Source organism: Ixodes scapularis, unplaced genomic scaffold, assembly GCF_016920785.2.
Source record: "Ixodes scapularis isolate PalLabHiFi unplaced genomic scaffold, ASM1692078v2 PGA_scaffold0__279_contigs__length_252992795, whole genome shotgun sequence".
In the NCBI taxonomy this organism is placed as follows: Eukaryota; Metazoa; Arthropoda; class Arachnida; order Ixodida; family Ixodidae; genus Ixodes; species Ixodes scapularis.
This window is the reverse complement of record NW_024609835.1, coordinates 145,564,356-145,591,155: the sequence shown is the minus strand read 5'-3', so window position 1 is coordinate 145,591,155 and position 26,800 is coordinate 145,564,356. Positions and strand designations below refer to the sequence as shown.

The 26,800-nt window shown below is 44.0% G+C and overlaps 1 protein-coding gene across 1 annotated transcript in view; it reads right to left on the bottom strand.

Moving 5' to 3' along the window:
- Positions 1-26,800, bottom strand: part of LOC121835595 — an 85,434-nt gene that overhangs the window by 18,541 nt on the left and 40,093 nt on the right. The gene's annotated exons all lie outside the window — the stretch shown is intronic.

Below are 26,800 nucleotides of genomic sequence, written 5' to 3'. Positions count from 1 at the left end.
GTTCGAGCATTTTGTATTTGAAATAAAGGTTGTTATGGCATCTTGGTGGCATTGCAAGCACGAGTTGCTTGGGTTCTTGCGTAGCGGCGGAGAGACGCTCCATCTTGCGTTGCGTGCGCTAACTCAAGCTCTAAACCTAGCACTATCAGGCGTTAAAATTGCATACTTTATTCTAAAACTCCATAGGCCCCATTCCGCCGATTGTGTTTCCTTACTTTTTCGTTTACAGCCTTTTGTTTTTTTAAAGCATGTACTTTTAGGTCATAATACTGAAATGTTAGGCCAACTTTGTCCTCCCAGCTACCAACGTTCTCTACGCGGATTAATCTGCTTGCAGGTTTCTTGGACAATAAAATCTGTAATTGGTTCATTAAAACAACGTTAAAATAATACTTAAAAACAAAAAATGGGTTATTTGAATGACGTTTAGAACATCTGGCATGAAACCACCAACTAAGCTCATTTTCATTCTGAAAAAAAAACAAAAAAAAAACGTTGGGCTTACTAATTTTCGCGATGTTCTTCGCGATTGTTAATGGCGCAGGGGTATAATACTTTCACAATAATGTGTTGCAGGTTACGAGAGTAGAACCAGTTTTTCCCCCAAAGCCCTCCACTCTTTCCACTTTAGCAGAGTGAACGCTGCAGAGGAGGCGAGTGGAGAGAAGGAAACCAGCAATCATGGCGAGCAGACAGCTGTCTAGGAGGAATGTCTAGGAGGTGAGGAATGTTGTCGGCACGTAGTCGATGGAGTACCGAGACGAAATCAGTCTGCTTCGTAAATTATACTGTCCACGTTCTGTGTGATATCTGATGCTTTATCTCGCCAAACATTTTTTTACAGGAGCCGCCGCAGAATCGATTGGCAGGGATATATTTTTGGGGAGTATGGAAAAAGTGGTCTTATGAGTCTCATATCTGCTGTAGCCTTGTTTTTCTATTAAAAACAAGGATAATAAATATTCAGTACAAGAGGCTTACAATTAAGAATATTTCGGTATTTTAATTCAATCAGGAGTAACGAACTACTTCTCCGAATACTCGCAAGTGTGCATCGATCGGATATATTTTGTCTCGCCCACTCATTCTGTAATATTAGAACTGCTTGAATTGATTTATTAGAAACCAATCGTCTAGCTTGAATAAAACAAACCCTTGGGAAGAAACATGGTTTAATAACGAAGAGTAAGATCATCCTTGGTACCCAGCAATATGTCAACGTAAATTGTCAAGCTCTATATCCAAACAGAAAAAAATAACGTTTTTAAAAACAACTGATCTGTAAAAAAAAAAAAAAAAAGACACTAAATTGCAAAACAAAAAAAAAAATTAACAAAACCGGTTTTATTAGTATAGCGGATCCGTTATTATTTTCGGTTTAAGTATCTGCTTTACTATTGTTAATACGGCTGTTTTGACCATAATCTATATCTTGTAACTGAGAGATTGCTTACAAACGCTAGAATATTTGCCAGCAGTTGACCTGTACGTTTGCCTGTTAAACCTGAATGCGATATTTTATCATCTGCCGCAGACGCGCCGAAACGCAATCACCATGTAGCTTCCTCTTTAAACTCTGCTTCAATATATTTCCCTGGATTATTTGATCACCATTCACATTTCAATATCGAGAACCCGTCGCTCATTTAATGAGTAGTTTATTATTATCAGCATGCGATCTTTTAGACGGAATTTTATGAACAACTTCGATACAGTCGTCACGATATACTTCGAAACAAACCTGCATATTGCTCGCTATATTTGAGAGCACTGAATTGAGGACGACTCGTGTTCTTTTTATTCGACTTTTTTTGGCCTTATGCAGCTTAGTGTTGTCCTCTTCTTTCGGTGCCTGTAGGCCCGAACAATAAAGAACAAAAAAAAAAACACTACATCACGATTGTTCACACTGGATGTATTGTGCAGTATTTACAAAACAAAATGTAGACATTATTTTACAGGCAATAGAAGAGGCCAAAAAGTGAAACACCTCAATTTACCCGTGCTAATCTCAGAAAAAAAAATGGTTTCTTTAAAAATAAATGTAGACATTTAGAAGACTGAGGCAGTTGTTCGAAGTTTCACTGCAAAACATTATTTTCGACACTGCTAAGTTCTGTTGTTTTTTCTCCTTGCTTCAGTCTGAAAAGGTCGCACTTTTTATAAGATACTTTCGAAGAAATGTTGACCTTCGTTTAAGGCTGCCTTCGAGCGCAGTATTTGATTTACTTTTCAAGTAAACTCGGCGAAAACATTGCTTGGCTGAGCAAAAATGATAACTGCGACCCCATGTTTGCGCACTATGATTTTGCGTCTACGGTAGCCCCAACCTCAGTTCTGTGAGATAGCACGGTTTGTTAGATGACGAGATGAAACTAAAAACAGCATGACTACAGATTTTGCGGTCCGTCACTTTATGTCTCATGGCCCAACCCCTTCTGGTGAGAGTTTGTCTAACCCTGCTTAGTCTGCTTTCTGTTTTCTGTTACCAAGGGCTGAAGATTACGCATCCAAGTTCTTGCGACCTTATGAAAAAAAAATTGAATGAAAAAAGTATCGGGAACTCACGTAACGTCCAATGCAATGTGAAGTAGAGTACGATTTAAACAAGAAAAAGAAAGTAGTACTTAGAATTTCTTATACACGCGAGGTCAACCCTGACGCAATGGCTCCTGGAAAATATTCGCCTGACACCTGTAAAAATTTAGGCTGCCTGTCATGGCTACGATCTCGGTTAGAAGATTGACTGCAAACCAAAAACCGGGAGCTTTCAGTAAATTTCTTCGTTCTAATTTTTTTATTATTTTTTTTTCTTAAGCATACAAAGAAACTTTTCGGTTTACCTATCAATTCGTAAAATCCAACTCACAAAAATGGAAGCAGCGAGCCCAAGAAACTTCGGCTGTGCCGAAGACGCAGCCGATAGGACGATAGCACTGCCAACAGGCCTGTATTTTAGATGATTGCTTACAAAGATGTCTCTTTGTTTTCGTGTCATATTATATAAAATGCAAGTACAAGGGATAGCATAACGGATATCTTTAAAGAACACTCATTTGTCACAAGTTATCGTATCAATTAAACTCTGGGTAGACCGACGCGAATGTGTCCGCGGCCTTCATAAAATGCAGACAACTTATTACTCGTATTTTTACATTAGATTGATAATTGGAGTTTTTTCCACTGCAGTTGTGAGACATAGGCTTCGGTCTACTCCACCCTGGAGACCAGCAGAAGAGATGTTTTCGACGTAAACGATCGAGACGGTGCGTCATACATTTACAAGAAAAGTTACTGTGAGTGTTTTTGCTCTCAACTATTTATAACAACCGAAAGAACTGGGTACAAAATACAAGCAGCCTAAATGCTGCAATAACTTTGCTCCACTTACAAATGTTTGAAAAAAAAACAAAAACATTACGACCAATTTTAAAAGCGGTTTTGTTCATTACGAAAATATGGCTATGGTATATATTTTAAGTCAAATCCAAATAGCCACCCAACACGTATGTTTGATCTCAAATGAAACCACACAGCTAGTAGTTCTAGGCGCAAGCTTAGATAATTGCATTTGCACATAATTATTTTGTTAGTTCGGCATGGCGGATTTTGTTTGTTTTTGAATTTGCAGGGAACTACGTGGGGTGATTTTTTTATTTTATTTATTTCAGTTCTTGCTGTCTATCGTTTCGAGGCGAAAGCTGGAGAAAATACGTCCTAATGGAAAATGTTTGTATGGTGTTCTCGGCAAGGATTTGTTTTGTAATAAAGTTTAATTCAATTCAATGTATCACCGAAAAAGGATCACCTTTGCCAATTAATATATTTTGTCTTAATCAGAAAATAACTTAAGTCGAAATATTTTGTTCAACAATAATGCGAAGTGGTTGTGTTATAAGCTTTGGCCCAACCGGCGTATTCATAAAAGTTGCGCCCTTGAAATACAATCTTTACTGAGCGATGCAACATGTCCTGTCTTGCGAGCGATGTACAGACTTTGGAGATGTTATAAACTGGGTTTATTGGTTCTTCACTAGGAAGCGAGCGTCTTGTTTTTATTACCGTAGGATATATTTCTTATAAAAAATGAGAGGAATTTTGAAAAAAGGGGTGGGGATTACATTGAATGAAAAACGTAGTCGCCATTGATTCCTGTACGAGTTTAAATGTGCCAGAAAAACCCTACAATTTCATAGTTAATAGCAAAACCAGACGGCTCGCCTTTAATTCCAGTGTCCACATCAGGTAGACTTGTTTCGATATAATGCCTGCGACTGTACACAGTGCGACACTGTTAATTTCTTAACACTGAAAAGCTTTCATCAACACTACTAGAGTTGTGCAATATGTGTTCATTTGTACTCTGACCTAAGCAGTACATTATGATGCCCTCCAATATCCTTTCGAAGTGAACTGTAAAACAGCAAAGCCGTCATGTCGGGGCCGAAAATACTCAAAGGATGCGTATAAATTCCAGATTCACCCCCTACGTCTCCCTTAAAGACAAAGAAGCTTAGTGTTTGATATTTGTCACCACCCAAGAAAAGCATTATGGGAACGACGTGGCGACAGATGGTACTTCAGAGATGTTTGTACGATACGTAAGATAGTTCTGGCATCACATTGAAAATCATTTGGGCATTACAAATGTCTAAAGTTTCAAACTATTTGGGCACAATAAGTAGATAATGACAATAAGAATGTACGTTTTGATATATCCGTAAAATAGTACGACGTACGTTCCAAAAGAAACCCCGATATACTTGGTTTACGCTCGTCTCGGACTACGAGCAATTTTTCCAAGCATTCACTCAATGGCCGCCAGAACCTACATAAATTATTGTCTTGACACGTTCAAAATGACAAAAAAAAAAAAAAAGAACGGCGATCATTCTGACGATATATGCTATTTCTTTCGAATTCTTTATGAGTTCAAGTTTTGCTCTTCGAACGCTTCCTATAATTCAGAAAGCATCCACACACCATGCACGAATGCAAACCGATAAAAATAAAAAAAAAGCAAGCACGGGACCTGTATACGTCAGGGGTCACTGAACTACGAAATGGATGCAACACAGTTGTAGAAGACGCCGTATTTCCCGACCGCGTAAACGATCCCTCCATTAAGGAAAATGTCGGACCACGCGCCTGACAATTCGCAATCAGCAGTTCCCCTTCCTCGCTAAACGACTTCTCCGCCCATCACCTCCATCTCGGCAGCAGATGAGAGCCTCATGCTCCCTTTTGATTTCACGGTGGACCGCAGCAGACGCTACGAGCCATCCCAGCCAATCCAGCGTTGCGTACGTATCACGTGACAACGCGCCCCTCGCGTCGCAACGCGCCTTCAGAAGATCGCGTGACGCTCACACAGTGTTGGATTGGCTCCAATGACTCGTAGCGTCTGCTGTCATCTAAGGAAAAATGAACGGAGTGTAGTTACTATAACCCGTTCACCCTTCAGCTGAAACGTCAGCCAATGCCACAAGCACGAAGGTCGCTGCTTTGAAACGTTCTACCGTAGACCAAGCACTTGCGCTAGAAATGCAAGTCTCAAGACCAGGAGCGCGGACTAGCTCGCGCTTGTAGCTTTGGCTGCAGTCTCAGCTTAAAGGGCAACTCCGGCCGAAACTCAAAATGAAATAATTTACTGGTATCGCTGTAGTGACACAAACTACGACCCAGCCAAAATATTACGTCCGTGGGACTCCGCATTCTCAACTAATGGCGATAATAAAAATGCGACCCGCCGCGAGCCACGGCTCCTTAACGGGCGGAGCGGGTTGCCGATCGCTAAAGCAACAATGGGCCGTGACGTCAGTATCGTTCTCATTTTTTGCTCCGGTCCGTGCGTTGCGCGGAGTGCGCTTCTTTGAGCCGCTACCACCGCTACTTCGGCTTGTGATTGGAGTGTTCAGCCGTTGCTTTTATCTGTAGCCCGTACAGCTTCGGTATAGCCTTTTGTTTATTTGCTTGTGAGGACTCTAAGACTCGTTTTAGCGAGCAACTCGGTGCGCCCAAGACTGCCCAGCTGTTCCTCGAAAGATGCCGAGTGCAACTTGTAGCGCTGTGGGCTGCTCAGCCAAACCGCTGCGCAACACGGAGGTGCTTTTTCACAAGTTTCCAACGGACCGGAAATTGTAGACGGTGTGGGTGAACGCTGTGCGACGAGTGGACTTTGGTCTTTGGCTTTTACGTGCCCGAGAAAAAAAGAACAAAAAGACAGACGTATACAGCCCAGCACACATGTGTTCGGGAGCCGCAGCCCGCGCCGGAGAGCCTCAAAGCTTCGTGTCTGGGACTGACCCGCAGCGCGGAAGCGAGAGGGCCCCCAGTACTGTACGTCACTGGCAGCGCGGCGTATAGCAACGCCGCTCCATCCACGGAGCCCCGGTGAAAATTTAGGCCTAGCGACGAGTACGGAAGACCGCGCACACGGCGACAGCCGCCGAGTACGGCACCGAACGAGTTCACTCGTTTTCCAGTCTCTAGCTCTTTGGTGTACAAGCGACGAGTTCGGCAGAGCGCACGCACGGCGGCGGCCGCCGAGTACGGCACCGTACGAATTCACGCGTTTTCCAGTCGTTAGCTTTTGGGTACGCACTAACTCTTGCTCCATATGCTGGATAACAACCACGTATACAGAATTAAAACAAAATCAGCTTACCTCCTATCTTCAGACGGCTAGCGCAACAGAGGTAGGTGCCGCTCGGCCTGCGCACTCGTTGAACGAGAACGATCCTGACGTCACGTTCTCATAGCGACTGATTCGCAGTGTTGCCAAGGCCTCGAGCGGCTAGTTTCTGTTTTGTTGGCCACGCCCCAAACAAAACTTTGAGGCGCCGATATCTGAAACTACGCACAATAACGAGAAAAAAATTACACCTTGCAATTCAGGGACGCTGACTGCACTAAAAACAGTCATAATCCCAAAATCTAAATTATGGACTGGAGTTGCCCTTCAGAGGTGAACGGAGTATAGCTGGTTCCAACGTCGCTTGCAAGAAAATCAGGTGAGCTGTAGACAACTTGATTAGATTAGCTGAGTTACGAAACTGCTCATAGACGCTGCTAGTACGAGCAAATCCCCACCCCCTTACTCACCACGGCTCGCTGGTGAGATCGCACTATTGTCTGCACTCTGCGTCAACTATGTTGTGCTACATTGTCAAAGCTAGCGTAGCTTCCACTGTGCAGCAGTCACGCACTAATACGAGAGTACGTGGCTTTGCCTTTTGTGCCTCGTGTGCATGAGCTGGACAACTAGCTTTGACAGGGTTGCAGCACTGTGGAAGTTAAGCTAGCTTTGACAACGTAGTGCAAAATAGTTAACGCCAAATATAAGTCCTCACTGATTTGTTTTCTTTTTTTTGTGGGAATGGCCATTTCGGTTTTATAATAACGTAAACCGCTTACCTTTATGGCTGCATATACAGCCTAGTTTTATCTCAAACACCGCTCGCCTGTGTCGCCTCGCCGTTTTTTATCATGTTTTTTTATATAAAGTCGCATTCTCATGCTTTCTTTCTAATCGGAGGCTAATATTAATGAGGATACAACAGTGATGTGCCATATTCCTGGTTATAAACGCTTTTTGTTCACAAGAACAACAGGTAGGGGAGGGGGAATATGTGTTTACATTAAGAACAGCTGGCGCATTTCTCATATTATAATAACGATGGTGTATTTTGATCACGTGGGTCTGCACATTATCCGCCAAAATATTTCTGTGTATCCTGATAGAAATATATCGTCCCCTGGCAAACCACGTGAATATGTTTCTCGGCGAAATAGAATTGGTTGCGACAAGTCTCCACCATTTTTACTGTCGCACAATTCTGAAGCACCGCTCCGCTGGGAAATGCATCGGGGGAAATATGGGTCGAAAATGATTTGACGCCTCGCTCTTTTGCAACGTGAAAGACAAACGGCGAAGAGGTGTGCTCGTTGCCATGACATCGGAACCTCTCTAGCTACGCCACCTCCCATTGGTTTCTTCCTTCTCCAGCAAGAAACGGCGAGCCCCCAGCCGCGCGCAGGCCGGTTGCTTGGACGGCGCAGGTCGGCAAACCGCTGAGGCCAAAACTGGTTTTAAGCGGCAGCCCACGGCAGCCGACGGCGCGCGGCAAGCCTCCGTGACGCTAGTGTGGCCGGTCCTTTTGATTGCTGCGCGCGCATCACCGTGCTGCCCTCTCATTTTACGCTACAAAATCAGTCACGGACCTTTTTGATCACACCTCGTAATTGCGGTTGAACGCCCATTTAAAGAGTTTTCTTATTTCTCGACGCGGTTTCAGAAACTCAGTGAATTTAGCCGTTTTGATTAGTTTCTATTCCGCCTGCTTTTATCAGAAACAATGCTACTTTCTGCTTGCGCACATAATTGAATTGTTTTTTCGTTGTTATACTGGGGGGGGGGGGGGGGAGCCGAAATAACTAATGTATAATTCTTTAGGTATGTATTTGCTGCATTGGGGTGAAGAGGGGGGTACTATGTAAACCTTTGACAAAATAATTCACGAAGAAAGGTGTGCCTGCAAGAAAGTATAAATTGATATGTATTTCAGTTTCTACTTCACGTAATTATACATACCCGCCGCAATAACCATTAGCGGATATATTTTGTGTTTAAAACTTACCTGTTTGTCTTTACTGCGACCAAAAACGCTTCCATCTGCCTATTGTAACGAAGAATATAAATTCACAGGTAGACGGTTGAAACAAGAAGTTCAACAATTGTATCCACTTTGTAAGTACACCTCCATTTTATGCCTATGAGACGAGTCTGAAGAATAACAAGTTCTTAAAGCACAAGCCCCTACAATTTTAACAACCCAGACACTAAGGAGGAAAAGCATTTTGCAGTAGGTGACACGCGTGTTATTCCCTTGAAAAGTTTTATTTATAACTCCCCGGTTTATGTTAACTTGCCTTGGAGCAGCGTTCCTCTTGAGCGATTCTCGAAAGGTTTCCTAATAGGATGCAAATCTCTGCCGTGCTTGGCAGTTTTTGATGTAAATCTGGTGTCGTTTCATCAGGTTTTAAAAGAATTTCGTTAGTCCTCATACCCAAGAGCTGGAGTAATGTAGATATGGAAGATAAACGTTAAGGAGACTATACCCTAAATAATAGTGATTTCCGAATACTTGATTTTTAGAGGCGCAGGACAAAGACCGGCAAGGAATGCTTCTTCATGTATGAACACAACGAAGCACTGGGTTTCGTTTTTCCTTTTTTTTTTTAATTTGTGAAATCTTGATAAGGTAAACATTTTCTTCACAGTTGGTTTCGTGGGGGGTTTAAATATTGCCTTCACTCGCATGTATGCAATCTTCATTCAACCATGCTTAATGGGGCTGAAAGAAACTTTACAATTTAAGGACTTAATGACAAGCTATATAAGAGAGGCGTTCAATATTGTTACATCACGTGGCGTACGGCATAAAGCAAAAAAAAAAAACAACAAATATTGATACTTTACTGCATTTATTTTTAGTTAACTGTCTTGAGCATGTTGAGTCAAAAAAGATTATTTTTGTTGAAAATAAAATTGCGATATTGTGACTGAAATCTTGCCGGTACTTTTTGACGTTTATGATCGGATTTCGACATCTAGAAAATAATTATTATTGTAACCTGTCTTATTGTCTGGCGGTGCTGTCCTGTGTCCTGGCACCGCCAGAACTTGAACAGAGTGGAGCTTTCAGATGTGACAGCTATATTTCCTTTCTCAGGACAAGTGGAGAGGGTGAATACCACAATATATATATATATATATATATATATAGAGAGAGAGAGAGAGAGAGAGAGATGGATCCTTCTCCTCCTCCTACTCCAGAGACGAGGAGAGGGATGAGACGAGGGGAGGAGGAGGAGCAGAGGAGAGGATACGGAGGAGGGTCATATCCTCCTCTCTGTACCCTCCCCTCCTCGTCCTCAAGAGCTGCGCTCTAATTCGGTGCTGCAGGGGATTGTAAAAATATTTCATCTTTTTTTTTTTTTTTACTTTGAGTTTTACTTTTTTTGCATTAATTTTTATACCAAGGTTACAGTACAAAAATATTGTGTTCATTTCAATAGACCACAGTCGTTGCGAGAAGCCTCCAGTATAGTTCCTGTATAGGCTCCCTAGGAGAGCCAGAAGCACGTTCATCCCCGTAGAACCGCCTTTCCTGCACGATATGTTGATCCTGTGACTCACGTGACTGAATTCGGCGATAGCGGTGCCACGGGCTCGAGAAGCGCGGCGTGCCCAAAAGAAGGGGTGAGGTGAGGTGAGGTAGACTTTATTGGGTCCTAGACTGTTAGATCCCCGCGTCAACCGAGTCTCTCTTAGGGAGAGACCCTTGACGAAGCGATGCCCTCGGTCGTCAGACGAGACGCGATGTTCCCGGCGGCGTCCGAGGCCAGCTGGACTAGAATTTTCTGAGTCGTGGGGTCAGGATCCCGCAGGAAGGATTCCCAGGCGCCTGGTTCGAACGCCGGGGCGCTTGCAGCGTCTACTTTCCTGCACGTCATTTGATCCGGCTCCGCACATGATCGGATCTCAGTGAATAGCGGCGCGGCGGCACGTGGAAAAAAGACGTGCAACTCTGGCTCCCGGAGGGAGTCAATGCAGGAACTATAGCCTCCATCAGAGCTTATATTGGGAGAGTTTAGCCAATGAGTGAAGCAGAGGCCGCTGCCAGTGCCTAATATTTACCCCGCGGTTAGAGATTAAACTAAAAGTGTGACGCAGAGTCAACCGATCAGCAGAGCGCGACGTCACAATATTGCAAACGACATTTATGGCGTGAAATAGAAGCGTTCGATCTCGGTGTCTCGGTGACAGTGGGGTCAATAGCAACTCAGCTGGAATTACCGCAGCAACGCAGTTTCATCTGGTTTAGAGCGCACGTTCGTTTATTCTACCGCTGAATAAGGGCGTGACGAAAACCTCACATGCGTCCAGTTTTTAGTCACCAAGAGTTACACCTTTTTACTCTAGCGTAGCTAGAATGGCCTAAATTAGTCAAGTCGCATTTTTAGAGCTCACGACAACCGTTGGGCGCTGTTTCGTGGCCTATGGTTGGCCACGATGTGCTCGCCTGTTCAAACCAATAAATGGCCACACTCTCCCACAACACACGGCTCTGACCTCCATAAGGTGGTAGCGCCATCTATCAACAAGTGCGCCAAACGAGACCCGCCACTTGACTGGACCGTCTACGTCGTTGTCCACCGTTGACCATGGCGATTTTCTTGGCCCGGTTTTTTACCGAGAGGGAGCTACGCTTTGTAATATTATGAAGAAAAATAATGACCTGTGAAATACACCTTTGACGACAACATTAAGTAGAGTAGCTACGCCCATGCACCGAATTTTAGAGCCCATTTTGAATGGAGCCTGCTTATATCAGACACCATGTATATAAATATCAGAGAAGAAAAAGAAACAAGTTGCAAAATAAGGAACGGTAAAAACCGAGAAATACACTGCGCAGAAAGGCAAAGAAATGAACAAGGGAAAGAAAGAAGTAAATGAGGCGCTTATATGTATGGAATTGAAATTCCCAAAAAACAATATCACGTTAAAAAAAAAAAAAAACACTTACACCTTTAATTGCCGCCTGTAAGAATTAAAAAAGAAAACTATTTCGCTGACATTTTTGTTATGTTTATATCAGAATAAAAATATCCAAAATTCACCTGCCTTAGTTTGCATATATATTTCCTTTGTTTATGTCTCAACTTTCCAGAACTCTTTTTTTTGTCTTTATTACTTTATTTCCTTTGTTTTCTATTTCATCATTATTTGTCAGTTTTCAGTTTGCGTCTGTTTGTCTTTGGTTCCTACATTTTGTCTAATCCTCCGTGCACCGTTTTGAAGAGGCAGAGGAAAGATTTTTGGATTCACAATAGTCTGCCGGTTTTTTCCCCCTAATTTGTACAAATAGCGGGAGAAGTAAAAACAAAAAAACACGTCAGCATGAAGTTTGACGAGTCCTGCGACCTATAAGCAGTTGGTGAGCGAACACTTTGTACAATAAATGACAAAAAAAGACGACCATAAGAAATATGTAGTTACACAGTAATTGAGCAAGGGATACAGAAGGAATTATTACTACTCTACTCAAACAACAACAAACATGATTCGATTATGTTCAAATGTTTCACAAGAATATGAAACGTAAATATTTTGAAGGAATTGTGCCTAGGTATAAGTTACTCATTTTTAGGCGACTTAAATGTCGAGAATATAAATGCCGAAGCATTTGCTGCCCATAGTTAGATCTACATCTGAGGACCCTCCAAAATTCATTGGGGCGGTTAAGGTAAATGTGATTAATCTGGTCTAAAGCTGCAAATTCGGTTAAAGTGAGAGTTTTCTTTTTTTCAATTTGGCCAGGTAGTTGCGCGAACTGGTTCATGTCAGCAGTATAGACTGAAGTAAACGAAGCAATTTTTATTGCATGCGATAATTTTTATTTAAAAACAAATAACCAATTGAAAGTCAGGATACCTCTCGGGCCCCGACTCGCACCATCGTTTGAGTGAGGTGCCCAGTGTCGTCATTCGGAGTACCCCGTGCGGGTCTACCTTCAAGGTCCCCAGCCCTGTCCTCATAATTGTAGCATGTTCGAGGTACAATTTGGCTACGATGTTACAGCACAGGCTTAGCATCGATGAACGTAGCAGCGAGCGATCAAGACAATAGACGGCTTGGCACGGATAAGACGTGCAGGGTAGGGGCAGAGAGAAAATAGTCTTGTTGACGTCCGACAGTTGTGTAGTGTGACGAAAACTTGTTCAGTCCGAATGGCGACGCACCGTAGTTCCGATCACCGCCACACGCGCCAGCAGATTAAAAAAAAGATTTATATATATATCGTGTTGTCGTTGCAATTATGCAGCGACATTTCAGTATTTCTGGGGAAGGTGGCGTGTTGTCTCTCAAGAAGATAAGAGCAGGAAGAGAAAGGAGAAAGGTTAACCAAGGCGGGCGGCCTGTCTCGGTTCTTTACTCCGAGTTGGGAAGGGGATGGGGAGGTGAAAGGAGGAGGAAAGAAAATAGGAAAGGATACATAACTATCTACCTAACTCCCACGTTAATACTAAGCGCAGAATCCTGCGCGTGCGTTATAATGAGATTGGTCATATTGAAAATGGCACAAAACAAAAAAAAAACATTGAAAATACGTTGTTTCCATGACACAAACGTTCGTCCAAAGTACAGTAGCGCTATGCACTAGCACACAGTTCAGTTGGTCACATGTACCCTTAGCGAAATTATATAACTGTTATTCTTGTACGCGAACGCAAATGATAGCTGAAATAACACATTTTTACAAACAGAACTCCAGGTGACTTGCGGACGAAGCCCTAGAAGAGCGTTTGCGTTGTCCTTTCAAAGTGGAGATGTCCAGGCCCCTTGTATGTTGAACATTGTAAAAAGTATGTCGTCCATAGTTGTGGCAGAGTGTTCTTTAAAAGTTCCATCATTGTACAGGAAGAAGCACATTCACATAACATATGGCATACAGGTTCCGCACAATCACACCCTGGATAGTTTGTAGTCTGCGCAGAAATTCTGGCGTGTGAGATACACCCAGGCGTAATAGGCGTATAACAGCTTCAGTTCGCTTGAGTAGGTTACGCGAGAGGCGACAGGTGAGATCTGGATCGAAAAAAATGTAGAAGGTAATGGCGTGCAGCACTCGTACAAATACGTTTTGTTGCCTTTCAGGCATGGAGATTTATGAGCGAAGTAACGTCGAAGTAACGTGGTATGCAGAACCATTATTGATAGAAGGCTTACAACAAATACACAGAAATGAAACGATTAGTTAATTAAAAGGGTAAACAAACACTCCGCAGCTAGTACGCGAACAATGAAGTAAATATTGCAAACTTTAGCGGCTATGATCTAAAATGCCTCACCGTTCCCTAGAATTTAAGGGACCTCGAAGGAGGCGCACCACAGTTACACCTCAGCCACTTGGCACATCGTGAAAGTAAACTTGAAATGTCTCACGTAACCGCAAGAAGTGTGAATTATGGTGTCACCGAAAGACACATTTTTCCTTAAAGGCCGACGACCAGACTCGAGATTCTGCAAGGCAGAAGATCCTCCTCTCCATGGGGGAGGAGGAGACAGGCAATGGTGGACAAGGTAAAAGGGGGAGCGGAGGAAGCGAGAGAAAGTAAAAAGCGCGAAATGAACGTCGGCCTTTAAGTCAAGGCGTGATGAACAGGTTTGTCAAGATGAAATCGTATTTCCATAAACTTTAAGTCACGTAAGATGACAATATGTATGTTTAATCTGTAAGATGACAATATGCCTGTCTAATAAAGCGGCTGAACACAGTTAAAACCGCAATATTTTAGTAACTACATCGTTAACCGGTTCTTCAACACGCGCTTACCCAATTAGTGCGGAAGAAGCAAAAATATACAGGAGGAGAAACTGGAAACGGGGAACCGAAAATGCTTCCCCGACCTTCGAAGCCGGACGCGCGCATCAGCGGAATTAATGGCACAGGGAGCGGGGGGCGGGCACGGTCGAACCCCAAAGGCGAGGACGTAATGGCTCTGGACGTCCCGTGGCGTGTTTGCGGACTGCGAGATCCTCGCAGCGGCGGCAGCAGATATCGATACCCGAGGGCACTTGCCCTGTCGACCCTCGAGCTGATATTGGCTGGAGCGCTAATTTCATTACTGGGTCAGGTTAGCCGCGGCTCGTTTGGACCGAAGAACACACTACGTAAACCCGCCGGGGATCCTCGTGGTAAAATGGGACAAAAAAACGCTCCAGGTATGCAGAAAAAAAAGAGCCTTATTTAAATTGAAGATACTTTTTGAAAGAGACACGAAATTATCCTGACTTCTTTTTTTAGTTTTGTTTAAAATTAGAGACGAAAGAATTTTTTCGTCTAGTTTAAATGACTTATTTATTAAGGATTGCGCTGGTGAACTGGTAAATTGACGGTGTATACGATAAATTTAATCATGACTTTCTGCATCTTTACGTGATATTCATGCTTAGTTATAATATTTCGTTTATGCCTTCCTTAACCCTATTAAACACATAAAACTATATATCCAATCACATGCCCTCCAATGTGGTACTCTATTAACGATGCCCCTATAATTTAGAAGCGCTAATGTATATTGCAGCAAATTATATTTTGGTCCCTAGCGACTGGACATTTTGCGACTACCAGTTTAGGAAAGACTGCGCACGGATGTCCATACATAAGAAAGTGTTGGCCATTGTGGGGAAAATACCCAATTTTCCCGGAGTTTAACTTTACATTTTATGACAGGCGAACCTCACTCTACAATCCATTTTACAAACACGCATGGAAAACTTCCTTCTGCTCAGTAGACCTGCTTCGTAAACTTTCTGTGAGGCTTAACACCTCCCTTTACGTGCTCGTGCACTTAAAGGGCGGAAACCATAAAACATCGCGGTTTTGGCTTCCTGTTTAGACACTTCCATTCACTAACATTGCTAGAGTCATTGATGGCAGCTATCTGAACAAGTGGAAAACTAATACCAGTGATTCTGTTCGTAATAGGTTTTAGCTCCCGCCACCTAGTCTGCCGCAAAAAAACAAATTCAATTTAGAATTTAGAGCGCGACAATGCTACGCTATGCTTTCAGCCTTGTCGCGCCCCACATTCCCGCTTCTGCTCCTCTCGTCCCCGAGGGCTCAAAGGAGTGCTCATCGGCGTTCAATTGCACATTGATGCTTTCGCGTACACAACTCATAAAAAGTGCTTAGGTGTATTTGTTTTTTTTTCTTCTTTTTTTACTTTTTCTTGAAGAGCTCAATGATTTATATTTTCACCCTATGCTAACGATCGCGTGGTTGCACCTCTACAGTAAATTTCAGCGCGATACGTTGAGAAACTGATTTTAGCAGGCCGTCTAAAGTGCTATAGAAGCGATATTCCACATGCTATAGAAGGACACAGAACGAGCGCTGTCCTTCAACTGATACGTTGCATGTTAAGAACAAACAAGAGCGGTAAACAACTCAGTCAAGGTCTATCAGCGCGTGTCCCCCCAAGGAAGGCAATCTTCTTCCACTGCAAATGAACCGGTGTCTGGCTGACGCATCGGTCCTCCCCACCTTGTCTGATGGCGTAGGCTTCTATAATTTCACCGGAATTCTGATTCCCTCCGCTTCCAATGATGCTGACGTTATCAAAGTCAGGACGACGCTCATAATCTGAAAGGTGTAGAGGAAAGTGACCCCCCTCCCTCTGTTGATTGCGGCTGTATAATACGAGAGCGCACGACGTCAGAGCGTCGACGGGAGAGCGCCGCGACAGCAGAGCGCCTGACAGCCGAGCGCCGCCACACCAGAGCGCACGACAGGTGAGTGCCGCGACATGAGAGCGCGTCATTAGAGCGTGTGTCGTTAGAGCGAGCGTCACGAGTGCGCATCTGCGCGCCTTGTGACTGGTCGATAGTGGGGCCTTGAAATACATGTTTTCACGGGGCTCAAATTCTGACACCAGAGGAAGTCGCATTTCGAACGCTTCATGTCATTTAATTGGCCGAGTACGCAGACCTGCGCGAAGCGCAAACTTCAAATCAAGAAGCAAGATACAGAGTTTCGGAGACTTAGCTGTTTATTGATTAGGGTTTCATAGTGTAGATTAAAAGAAACATTCAAGGACTGAATGACCGTGACACACCACACAGGTAGTCTAGCATGCACCTTTGGTCGTACATGGAGGAAATAACGCTGCGGCAATGAGCTTTTTTCACGGGATTAAACATTTTATTTTTTTACTGAGAGTAAGGCTAGAGAGGTCTACCGCGCGCGTAGGCAAGAGCCGCGCGTTCCACGTGCCCAATAAGCACGTTTAATACTGGCAAACGTTGGGAAGTCGCCGACCTTGGAATGTGCTAGAACTCAGTTCGTTCGTTTCTATGAGTATTGACAAAACAAGAGCCTGCACTCGCATATTGTGTGCCATGCTGGATGTGGCGTAACATATAACTCAATGTATCGCAATTATTAAAGAAGGAGATTTGATACTTAAACGTTCTACCATGGGAGAGGCTCCTCTGTAACTGCAGCTGTTGTTCAACGCTCTCGTGGCGCGAGCTCTAATGAAACGCGCTCTTGTGTCGAACGGAATCTTGTACACAACACCATGAGCCAACGTTATTAAACCACTCAGTTGGGAAACTGCCGTTGAGACTGCTCTGAAAAAGTGTCCCCGATCCGTCCTCGAGCACTGAGCTAATGGCGAACACAACGCCGCCGTTTCTCTCGCAGCGGCCACTCGAGGAACTGCGCGTGACGCCTATTTTGGCTATCATCGGCCATTTTGGCGCCGAAACAGATACAGCAGAAGAGGTTACAGGGGTGCCACCCCCGACTCCACAGCGGACGCGCCGCGTCTCACTGCCGAAGCGAAAATGCACCTAGGTCGGGACGCGCTACCTGAAAGCACCGCTGAGCCATGGTTGTATAAAAACATTATTAATTGTGCCGCAAAACCTTGCAAGCTAAAGATTTTAAAAACACCACGCGCCCTCCATTTTGTACTAAACTCCAAGAAATTTCACACAAAAAGACTCTTTTTAGTACGCAAAAACATGATTTCTAAAAGCACAAGGTGACCACAGTACAGACAAATGATAAAGAGTGGCGCTGTTGTCGTATTTAGTTCGGTCTCAGTGGACGCCAGCGGCCCAGGTTTCGACGGCGAGTTTCCGAACATAGTATTTTAGTAACGTTGCCATGAGCACGGTCCGTATACTTTTTAATGCGTTAGTATTAATTAGAACACTCCTTTTGACGAAAACCTGGCAGTGTCTTTCGTTTTTCATCGCTGGGGACAGAGAAAAAAGAAGGGGAAGGAGGTGACGCGTGCGACGCTCCATTGGTCCGAAGCGCTGACGTCAGCACGTGTCAGCCTCTCCCTCTCTCCCCGGCGCTGACAAATTGACAGACATCGCCGGGTTTTTATCAAAACGAGCGTTTTCGTTTTCGTCAAAGGAGTGTCCCAGGCACGGAGCCAGAAAGGGGGAAGGGCCGTGGCTCGGTGGAAAGCGGGCGTGCTCGGTTGCCGCTCTGCCGTCGACGGATGTTCTTTGCTCTGAGTTACCGTAGTAGCGGTGCGTGGGTGTGTGTAAGGGGTATTCACACGAGGGAGAAATCCCGGGGATTTCTCCCCGGCACGCGCATCCCACGACGAAAACGTCAGGCTTTGCGATGTCCAAAAGCCTCGCGTTTTCATCTCGTGATGCGCGCGTGCCGGGGAGAAATCCCCGGGATTTCTCCCTCGTGTGAATACCCCTTAAAACGATGGATGCGGTTCCCTCCACGAGTGATATGGATACAGTTCCTTTCCCGACTGGTATAAATGTGGTTCTTTCCACGATTGATATTTATGACCGTAACCAAGGGCGTCGACGAACTCTGACAGGCAAAGAACAACAAGGAAATGAAACAAAAAATAAAGAAAGTTTCATTGGTGGATTCTTAGAGAAGGCGTTAGCATGACCCTTTGGAAATGCCACAAACGTCCTCTTTTGGGAGACGCAAACACAGACCGAGAAACTTGGCCAAAAAGAAGCAGCAAAATCAGAGGAAGCAAAAGAAAGTCAGAAGAGAAGAGTGAGGGGTCAACGTTAGCAATCCCTAAAGCGGGACGTGTGTGGCGTTTCTCAAAGGTCACGCTAACGCAACCCCTAAGAATCCTCCAATGGGCCATGCTGTAATGTTTCTGTTTTACTGTACACTTGGGCTTATTTCTACCCTTGTTTGCAAATCTGGGTCACAATTGTGCAAATTTTGATGGCGCCAAAAACACCATAAGCACATCATACCAAACGGCTGTTTTTTTTTTTTTAATATTGTGTGAGACCATTTGAATTTATGGAAAAACCGGTGTTTTCCCCTTAAGCCTTTCTTAGCGTACTTGGAGTCCCTCCTTTAACTTCTTGAGTAAGGATTCTAGTGAAGGTAATACAATACTCGTTGGAAATTTCACCGCTTGTAGCCTTTCCACCTACATGCTGAAGCTTTCAGAAACCAGATGTCGGCACGCCTTGTCTAGAGTGGCACTGAGGCATGAAAAAGTCTTCTTTTAACCAGCTTCAAGTGTGACGAGTCATACGGAAGGAGGTCCTTTTTTGACCGTGGATGGTAGGACCTACAAACGTGTCCGCAATCGAATTTCAACTTTAAATCCAGACATCGTAGGTCACACCTATCGCGAAGTGTATAGGTAAACCTGAGCCCTCCTGAATATTGAGCGAGGACATTAACAACGACCTTAAAACACTCTCCTTCGATGTACTTCAAAACCTATTCATCAAAACAAGGAAATCGTCGACATAGCGGAACACTTGGCGAACACGCTCACACTGATGTTGTCGGATATGGCAAGGTCATATTTGACCAAAAAGATGTCACATAAAATAATGGCCACAGAGGATCGACCTATGCGAAATTAATCCCTTTACTTAGAAGCCTACGCCATCCAAAAAGAAGGCGCTGACAGTTTTTCCAGCCAAACATCGGTTCATTTGTTTTGGAAGGCGATGGGCTTCACATGCGTTGTTGATACACCACAACTGAGTTTTCTACCGCTGTTGTTTGTGCTTCGTTTCGTAAAGCGATCACTTAAACGTCGGCACTTGTCCTGTGCCCTATTTCTTTGTGTCATCAACTTTTACGTGCTGTGTTTTTTTTTTAGGATTGTTAAACGATGTAATAGAGTACTACGCAAACATTTATTGCGGCCACAAGGACAACCATAAGAAAAAGAACAGTTCTGCAGGCACCCGTAGAACTGTTTACTCAGTTTCACCGTTAGTACCAGCGAAGGGGAAGCTACAAGAGCGACCTCGATAATTTAGGCGAACCTGTAATGCACTCGTGCTCCTGCAGTGAAAGCGTCGTTCAAGACAAACACGCTTGTGTTTGTAGCATCAGCCTCGCTCTCATTTATGGTGAAACTTAAAATAGCTCTTCGGCGACGCTGCTGACGCCCAACGGCAGCTTGGCTCCCTCTTGTTGCGCCTTGAACCGGTTCACCTCCTCCACAAAGAAAGAACGACAAGAAATCCCAGCGACGACCGCAACAGCACGCCAGATTCACCACCCATCGCCTTGGCTGCCGTTGTGGCGGATGTCGTTCGTTTTCCCAAAGCCCACAACACTCGTTGGAAAATCTTTCAAAACGTCCGAAGCAACTAATAGCTTCAGAAACTTGTACAGTTAAGCAGAAATATTTATTCATGTTACGAATATCACGAGAATCTAAATTATTAGGCATCATAGCTCTAACTAGCAAGTGTTATGAATCCTAATAGCTCGGCCGCGATTGTCACTCAGTGGCCACTCTTTACGAGAGAGTACATATTACTGTGCTGCATTGAGGTGTACGAATATTTGTTCTTCAAATCAAATAATGAAGCGTCATCCATAGCCTTCAAATTGGAAACGACACAACGTACCAGCTCTCTTTACAAAGCTGAAGCGGCGAATGTCTCTCGGGTATAAAGCAGTATCGCACATCTCTACGAACGCGACGATGCTCACCTTAAATACTGAACTAGGGGAATACACCTCAATCAGCGAAAATCTAACGGTCTTGGCTGGTCAGCATTTGAGTGGTTGAAACGGCTGGATGTGGCGCAACGTAGGGGTATTAAGGCCCGTTCACACACTTGCAACCGAGTAAGACCGACTGAAGGAATACCGTTTTTTAAGCCTCCTGCTACGGCTTGGGACCGGATGCGCAGCTGCGGAGCTGTGCTAAGCCATCGCATGAGGCTTAATAACCGGTCTTGTCTCAACCGGTCCTACTTGGTTGCAACTGTCTGAACGGACATTTACGCTTTGAATTGTGATAAGGAAGAACGTTTCTTTCGTGCCCGTCAGCAGGAGTGAGGCATGCGCGAATGTACACTTCTACGCGAAGTATACCACAGTATCGTTTTCGGAAGGCACAGTCAAGAATTAGATGTCGCGACGCATCTGAGGGCATATAATGGTGGAGAAAATATGCACCATTCCTTCAAAATATGAAAACGTAATTTCGTCGCAACCGTGTAAAATGGACACTTCGAACAAAGATCTGTACGAAAAATGTGCAAATACATGCACGTTTTTTTCGGGGGGTTGTATTCGGAGTTGCACCTGGTCCAACAGCTTATCACATGACAAACGTATACTGTGCACAACTTGGAAGTGACTGCCGCGGTCTACCGTCGAGGGCAACCCCTGGGCCTGTCGAGACAGGCGTGTCGCTGTATCGGCGAACCCGCGGTGTCTCGGTGTGCCGGTTGCAGTCTTCTCCCTCGGCACGAAGGCTATACCAAATACTTTACTAGGGGGAATACATTCCACTCCTCTCAAATACGATAGCCTCGGCGCGGACAGGTTTTCTGGGCTTGGCGAGAGCCATCTGTCGTCGGGGAGGTCCCGGCTATCGATGATATTGATGACTACATACCAAATTCATTGTTGTGGAAATGCGCGAGACACGTGCCGCGCGCCACTTCTAAACATGGCGTCTAAAGCCTAGCTCAGTTACTGCTCAGTGGTGCGCTAAATACAGTGCTGCGCTGTGCCGCCATGATCTTCGCAAGAGCCGCACGTTCCACGTGCCTCGTGCATCGACGCACCTTGCGCTACTTTTGAAACATGAAGGGGCTTTAACTGGAATCGGAGACGACACCGCCGCGAACATCCACGTGCACTTGCGCGTGGACTGACGCGGACCTCCACTCCGTCAGGGCTGGATTCGGCGCTGCAGGCGTTCTGTCTAATGCAAATGAGCAGAGTGGAATGTATTCCCCCTAGTGAAGTATTTGGCTATACAGGACCGCGGAGAGAGTTCGATGTGCACGCGTTCTCTGGCACGAGAGCTGCCGACACAGCTAAGGGAGGGTCTAACGTTCTAACTTCGTGTCACTAAAAGTCCGACTGCAGACGACGCTACAGCTCGATGGAGCCAGCCAAGCGGCGTCGAAAGTGCGTCGTCACGGAGGTCATTTTCTCTGCGGTTTTTTTTTTAATTTTTATTTCTTTTTATTACCGACTAAAGCAATCACTCGCGCAGTAAATATGGTGTGAATCGGCGCTTTTTTTTTTTCGCGCGTGATTGGTTTAGCCGGTCTTAAATCAATATTCCACGCCTCGTGAATTGGTTTAACCCCTAAACGCGTCATGTGAATTGGTTTACCCCCTAAACGCGTCCACACGACCTCGACTGTTTAATTGATTTGCGCGGCACACAAGCACCGGTTTCGGCTGAAGTTTGGGAACGTGGCCTGTGACGTGCCTGGAACCCAGTTCAATCGCCAGAAAAATATCCGAAATTACCTTCATTGTCCCTTTAAACATGAAATGTGGCTTTTGAGAATACGTAGAGACTGCTGTTTCTTTATATCAAATACAGATTACAAAAAAAAAAAAAAGAAGGAAAATCCGAGAAAGCTACACGAATGCGATCTGCGCGAGTGAGTCATGCGGCCAGTCGTACATTACGTTTCGAGAGAATGAAAATAATAGACAGCCAGGTAACGAAAATGTACTACTCACTTTTTCTTTCAATATGACATTTCAGGGCGCATGTTTATATTGAAGAAATGGACGCCACGCATTCTAAAATCCAGCCGGGTTTTTTTAACCGAGCACCCGCAATTGGATTTATTTATTATCAAATTTTGATCTATGCATCGTTTCAGCTTAAGTCCAGACGCAGCCGTCACCACGAGGTAATAGGACCAACCAAGCAGTGTGAAAAGCGCAGGTCACTAGGCCTTTTTTGTTTATGATCGGTTCAGCAATAATAGAAGAGGTACAGAAACATGACAAACACCACGACGGCGCGCTTCTGACACTATCTGATTGGTCCCATCACCTCGTAGGGTCGGTTCATAGCCTCCTATATGCTGACAAAGCCTGTCAGATCGCCACGAGAAGCGGCCGCCGAAATGGAAAAGGTGGAGCGGCAGACAACGGATGGGAGGAGAGCCACGGGACTGGCGCCCCGCCGCGGCGGGACGCCGAAGCCCACATCTCCCGGGCCAACAAGTGTGTTTCAGATCCTCGCAGCTGCAAAAGCTGTGCGCTGACGTCCAGGTTTCCCGAGAAATGGCTCTTTGTTTCTCTTTGCTAGCAGATTTTCGGGCTCCAAATCCGCGACCGGGCACTCTATGGCTCCGTCAACGAACTGCGAGGCTTTGTGAGTATAGAGGAGGCTATTGCCGGCTGCCTCTGAACGTAAGGGGACACAAAAGTATAAAAATTTGTCGATTCCGTAACCAAATGCGCGGTGCCCGTCGGAAAGACAACACTGGTTTGACGCCGGAGGGTCACGTGCTTATGATGAAGTTTGCGTCACTTTTGGATCAAAGCGCACCGGAGTTGTTTGTAGTTGATGCTCCGTGGCTAGTGAACTAAAGCAGTAACGTATCGCATTAGTCGATAACTTATCCCTTTCGTCGACAACTTATCGCGTCGTTTCAGGACGAAATGAGCTTACGGCGTATTAGAGACGATGGTGATAAAATACATACACATCGAGAAACAGCTGACGCCAGTCACAGGCTCAGCACCTGCCACTTTTAAACAACAAATGAAAACTCTCGCACAGATCGATTGAGCGGGATTCAAGCTGTGGCCAAGTGAACATTCACGCCATCGATTTAATATATAAAATGACGAGATTATTTTATGTTGTTCAAGAGGCCGTGATATTGACTCCAGTTTTTTGTGGATGAAAGGGTACGTTGAAAACTACAATTTGTCCAAGGCATCACCGTTAAAGCAGTAATTAAAGCAGCGATGCCACTTAAATGACTGAGTCATTTTATACGAGTGGCTATCAAATCACAAAGAAGCATCCACATGGTGCGTCCATCGTCTGTGGTCGTTTCCTCTTATCCACCCACGCGATGTACTCGTCACGACATTTCACAGTTAATGGGGGCCTGGGTCAACAATAACTTCATGTTCGAAGCACTCGGACAGAAATGAACAGCAGATATGACGGTGCTATCAGCAAAGTGGCCACTTTAGAGTGGCGTATTGATTGCAGTACCGTGCAGTAAGAGAAACTACCTTCTTTTATGATATTGTAGATGAACTCCTATCTGCTATTGATTCCGCAGACACAAAACTTTAGAGTCTAGTTTATTGGATTTCCCTCTTGTTCAATACGGAAGTTAGGTCACTCCGGCGACGAGGTCGCTTTGTTTACCGTCGCCATCAAAACCGTTAGCGAACTGGTTTCGTTTTCAGGCGTGGATATTGATTAATGCCGGCTTTCTATAGATGTGATTAAATCTTTTACAACTTGCTTCTCTTTCCATTTTTTTTCTTCAAATACGCGTACGTGAGTGTGACATGCGTAAAGTGTAAAAAAAGGCTAAATGTTCGAGCGACAAAATCGAGAAAAGTTTATTTGAATATAAGTATTCTTATCAGAAAATCTTACTAGAGTTTCATTGTGACGGAATGGTTTGTTGCTGAGAGTTTGCAAAGAATCGTACCTGGAGTGGGGTTCTTACGTGTTTCTTCACAAACCCATACCTAAACATACAAAAACAAAATTGAAAAATAAAATTATACATTTTATAAATAAACTATGTAAGTTTTAGTGTTCTAACTCATCCCGAATTAGTAACTAGCAATTGTGAACATGCATACAATTTTACAGCAGAGCATTATCGTTTTTATTAATAAAAAGTTACACGCAGTTTTGTTAAATTTTCATGCGACGATGGCAGGAAGCGAGATTTGTCCCTGTAAATGTAGGGCTCCGCTGAACGCCATTTTCTTACATAATTTGTAATTGTTCGGTTTAACTGGTCCGCTTCACTACTGGCAGGTTCGGTGGAACCTGCCAGCGTCGGTTTTCATTATCAAAACGTTTCAAAAATGGGGGACAAGGTGAGAATATTTATCACTTCTAAAACTTAGATAGCTCATTGAAGCTTCCAGTGGCATAGTCTAGTAAATCGTATCGTTCTATAATGTGCTCTTACTAAATGCCACACAAAAGAAGTGGTTGACTTTTAGTAGACGCATTCGGCAAATGTTCAGTCGCATGACAAGAAATCCATGGGCCAGATAAAATAATAGGGACACTGGAAGGAAACCTTTGAACTGGTATGTGCAGAGCTAAAACAATGCCTTTCTTTTTCGGTGGAAAGAACAGCGTACTAGATTTCGTTATTGTATTATAATGCTGTGGCATTTTTTTTTTTTTGCTTTTTTTAAGTTTGACTGCGCTGGTTTTTGGTCTTAGAACGTTCGTAAGGCCGGCAATACCCCAGATTATAGGATTGGTTTAGGTGGGTACGAAGAGTTTCCAAACATGCTTATGATTTTTATTTATTTATTTATTTTTTGAGGGGGCAGGCGGATTTAAGTTATTCCGAAAAGTTATTCCGAAAATGTTTGGAGAATTTATATCTCGGGAACACATCAGATTTTAATATAACCTTGGCTGGAAAGATATTACGTGTGTGAAAAAGTCAATATCGTTTGTAAGTTTGTTAATACATTTTCGGTGGAGTGTGAAATGGAGTCTCTTATTCAGCAAACGAACAAACAATATTAATGAAATCGCAATAAAAAAAGTGTCGCGCTATTTTTTTTTTTTTTTTTTGAGGGGAGGGGGGGGGGGGGGGGAGACGAACGAAGGTGAGCTGTGTGGTGTACATATTTTGATAAACAACTTCAAAGTCAACAAGTATAGTTTTTTTTGTTTTTTTTTTTTTGTTCTGAAATGGGGCAGTAATGTGTGGTTTTAAACTTTCTTTTGGAAACTTAAGGCGCCTTCATGTTTTTCACGTTCTAATTTTCTTAAATTAAGCTAGTCATTTCTTAGATGTGATTTTTCGTCTCTTAAGACTCGACTTGGCCTGACTAAAAAATATGTATACTCCGAGCACAGTTAAAAATATATTGAGAGTACAAATTCGGATTTCTTGTTAGAGTAACCGATCTCCACGTGCGACTAACTGGGAATTGCCAAAAGAGCTAGAACAAATAACACACAAGGTTTTAACCCCTTGCCTCCTATTGACGAGTGTCACTCGTGCCACCGCTTACGGACCATAAAGGCCGGTGCTTGTTTTGCGCGCTCTCTGGCAGATGGCCAAACCACCCCTGTTGCTCCATTTTCCTCGGGCAGTGTTCTCCTTTGTTTTGCTGTTTGACGGAGAAAAAACGCTCCATTTAACAAAAAAAAAGAAAGAGCAGTCGCTTGTGATCGTTCATGCTAAAACAACATGGCTTTCGCACGGAGGTCCACTTTAGCCGACAAAGAGATACAAAACCTTCTTTTTGAATGGGATTAATGATCAGGCATATGTAATGACGAATCCTTCAGCCTTCCTGATTTTTAGGAATCAGACGATAGTATGATGGGCAGTGACAGGAGTGATGTTAATGATGTGAATCTTGCAAATCTTCCATGAACTTCGGCGTCTCCACGTCAGTTGGTCTTAGACAAGAAGGCCTGGCTTAGAGCAAGATATGACACCTGGAAGTCAAGAAACTATTTTTATCTTATTTTAACGGAAATTTCCTGTTTAAAATAAATTTTGGATGTTTGTTTCTTAGAGAAAACAATGAGTAGACAAAGGGTTAACACTAATGTCACTAGTGGTCCTGTTGTTGCTGTTTGATTTTTTTTTTCATTTTGTTGTCTCAATGATATATGTCAGAATTTCCATCCATGTTGTCATTTTTTGGACCAAGAATTCGTGCCGTAAATTACAGCTTTTCATTGGACTGCCTGTGTTCTAAATATTTTGATTTTC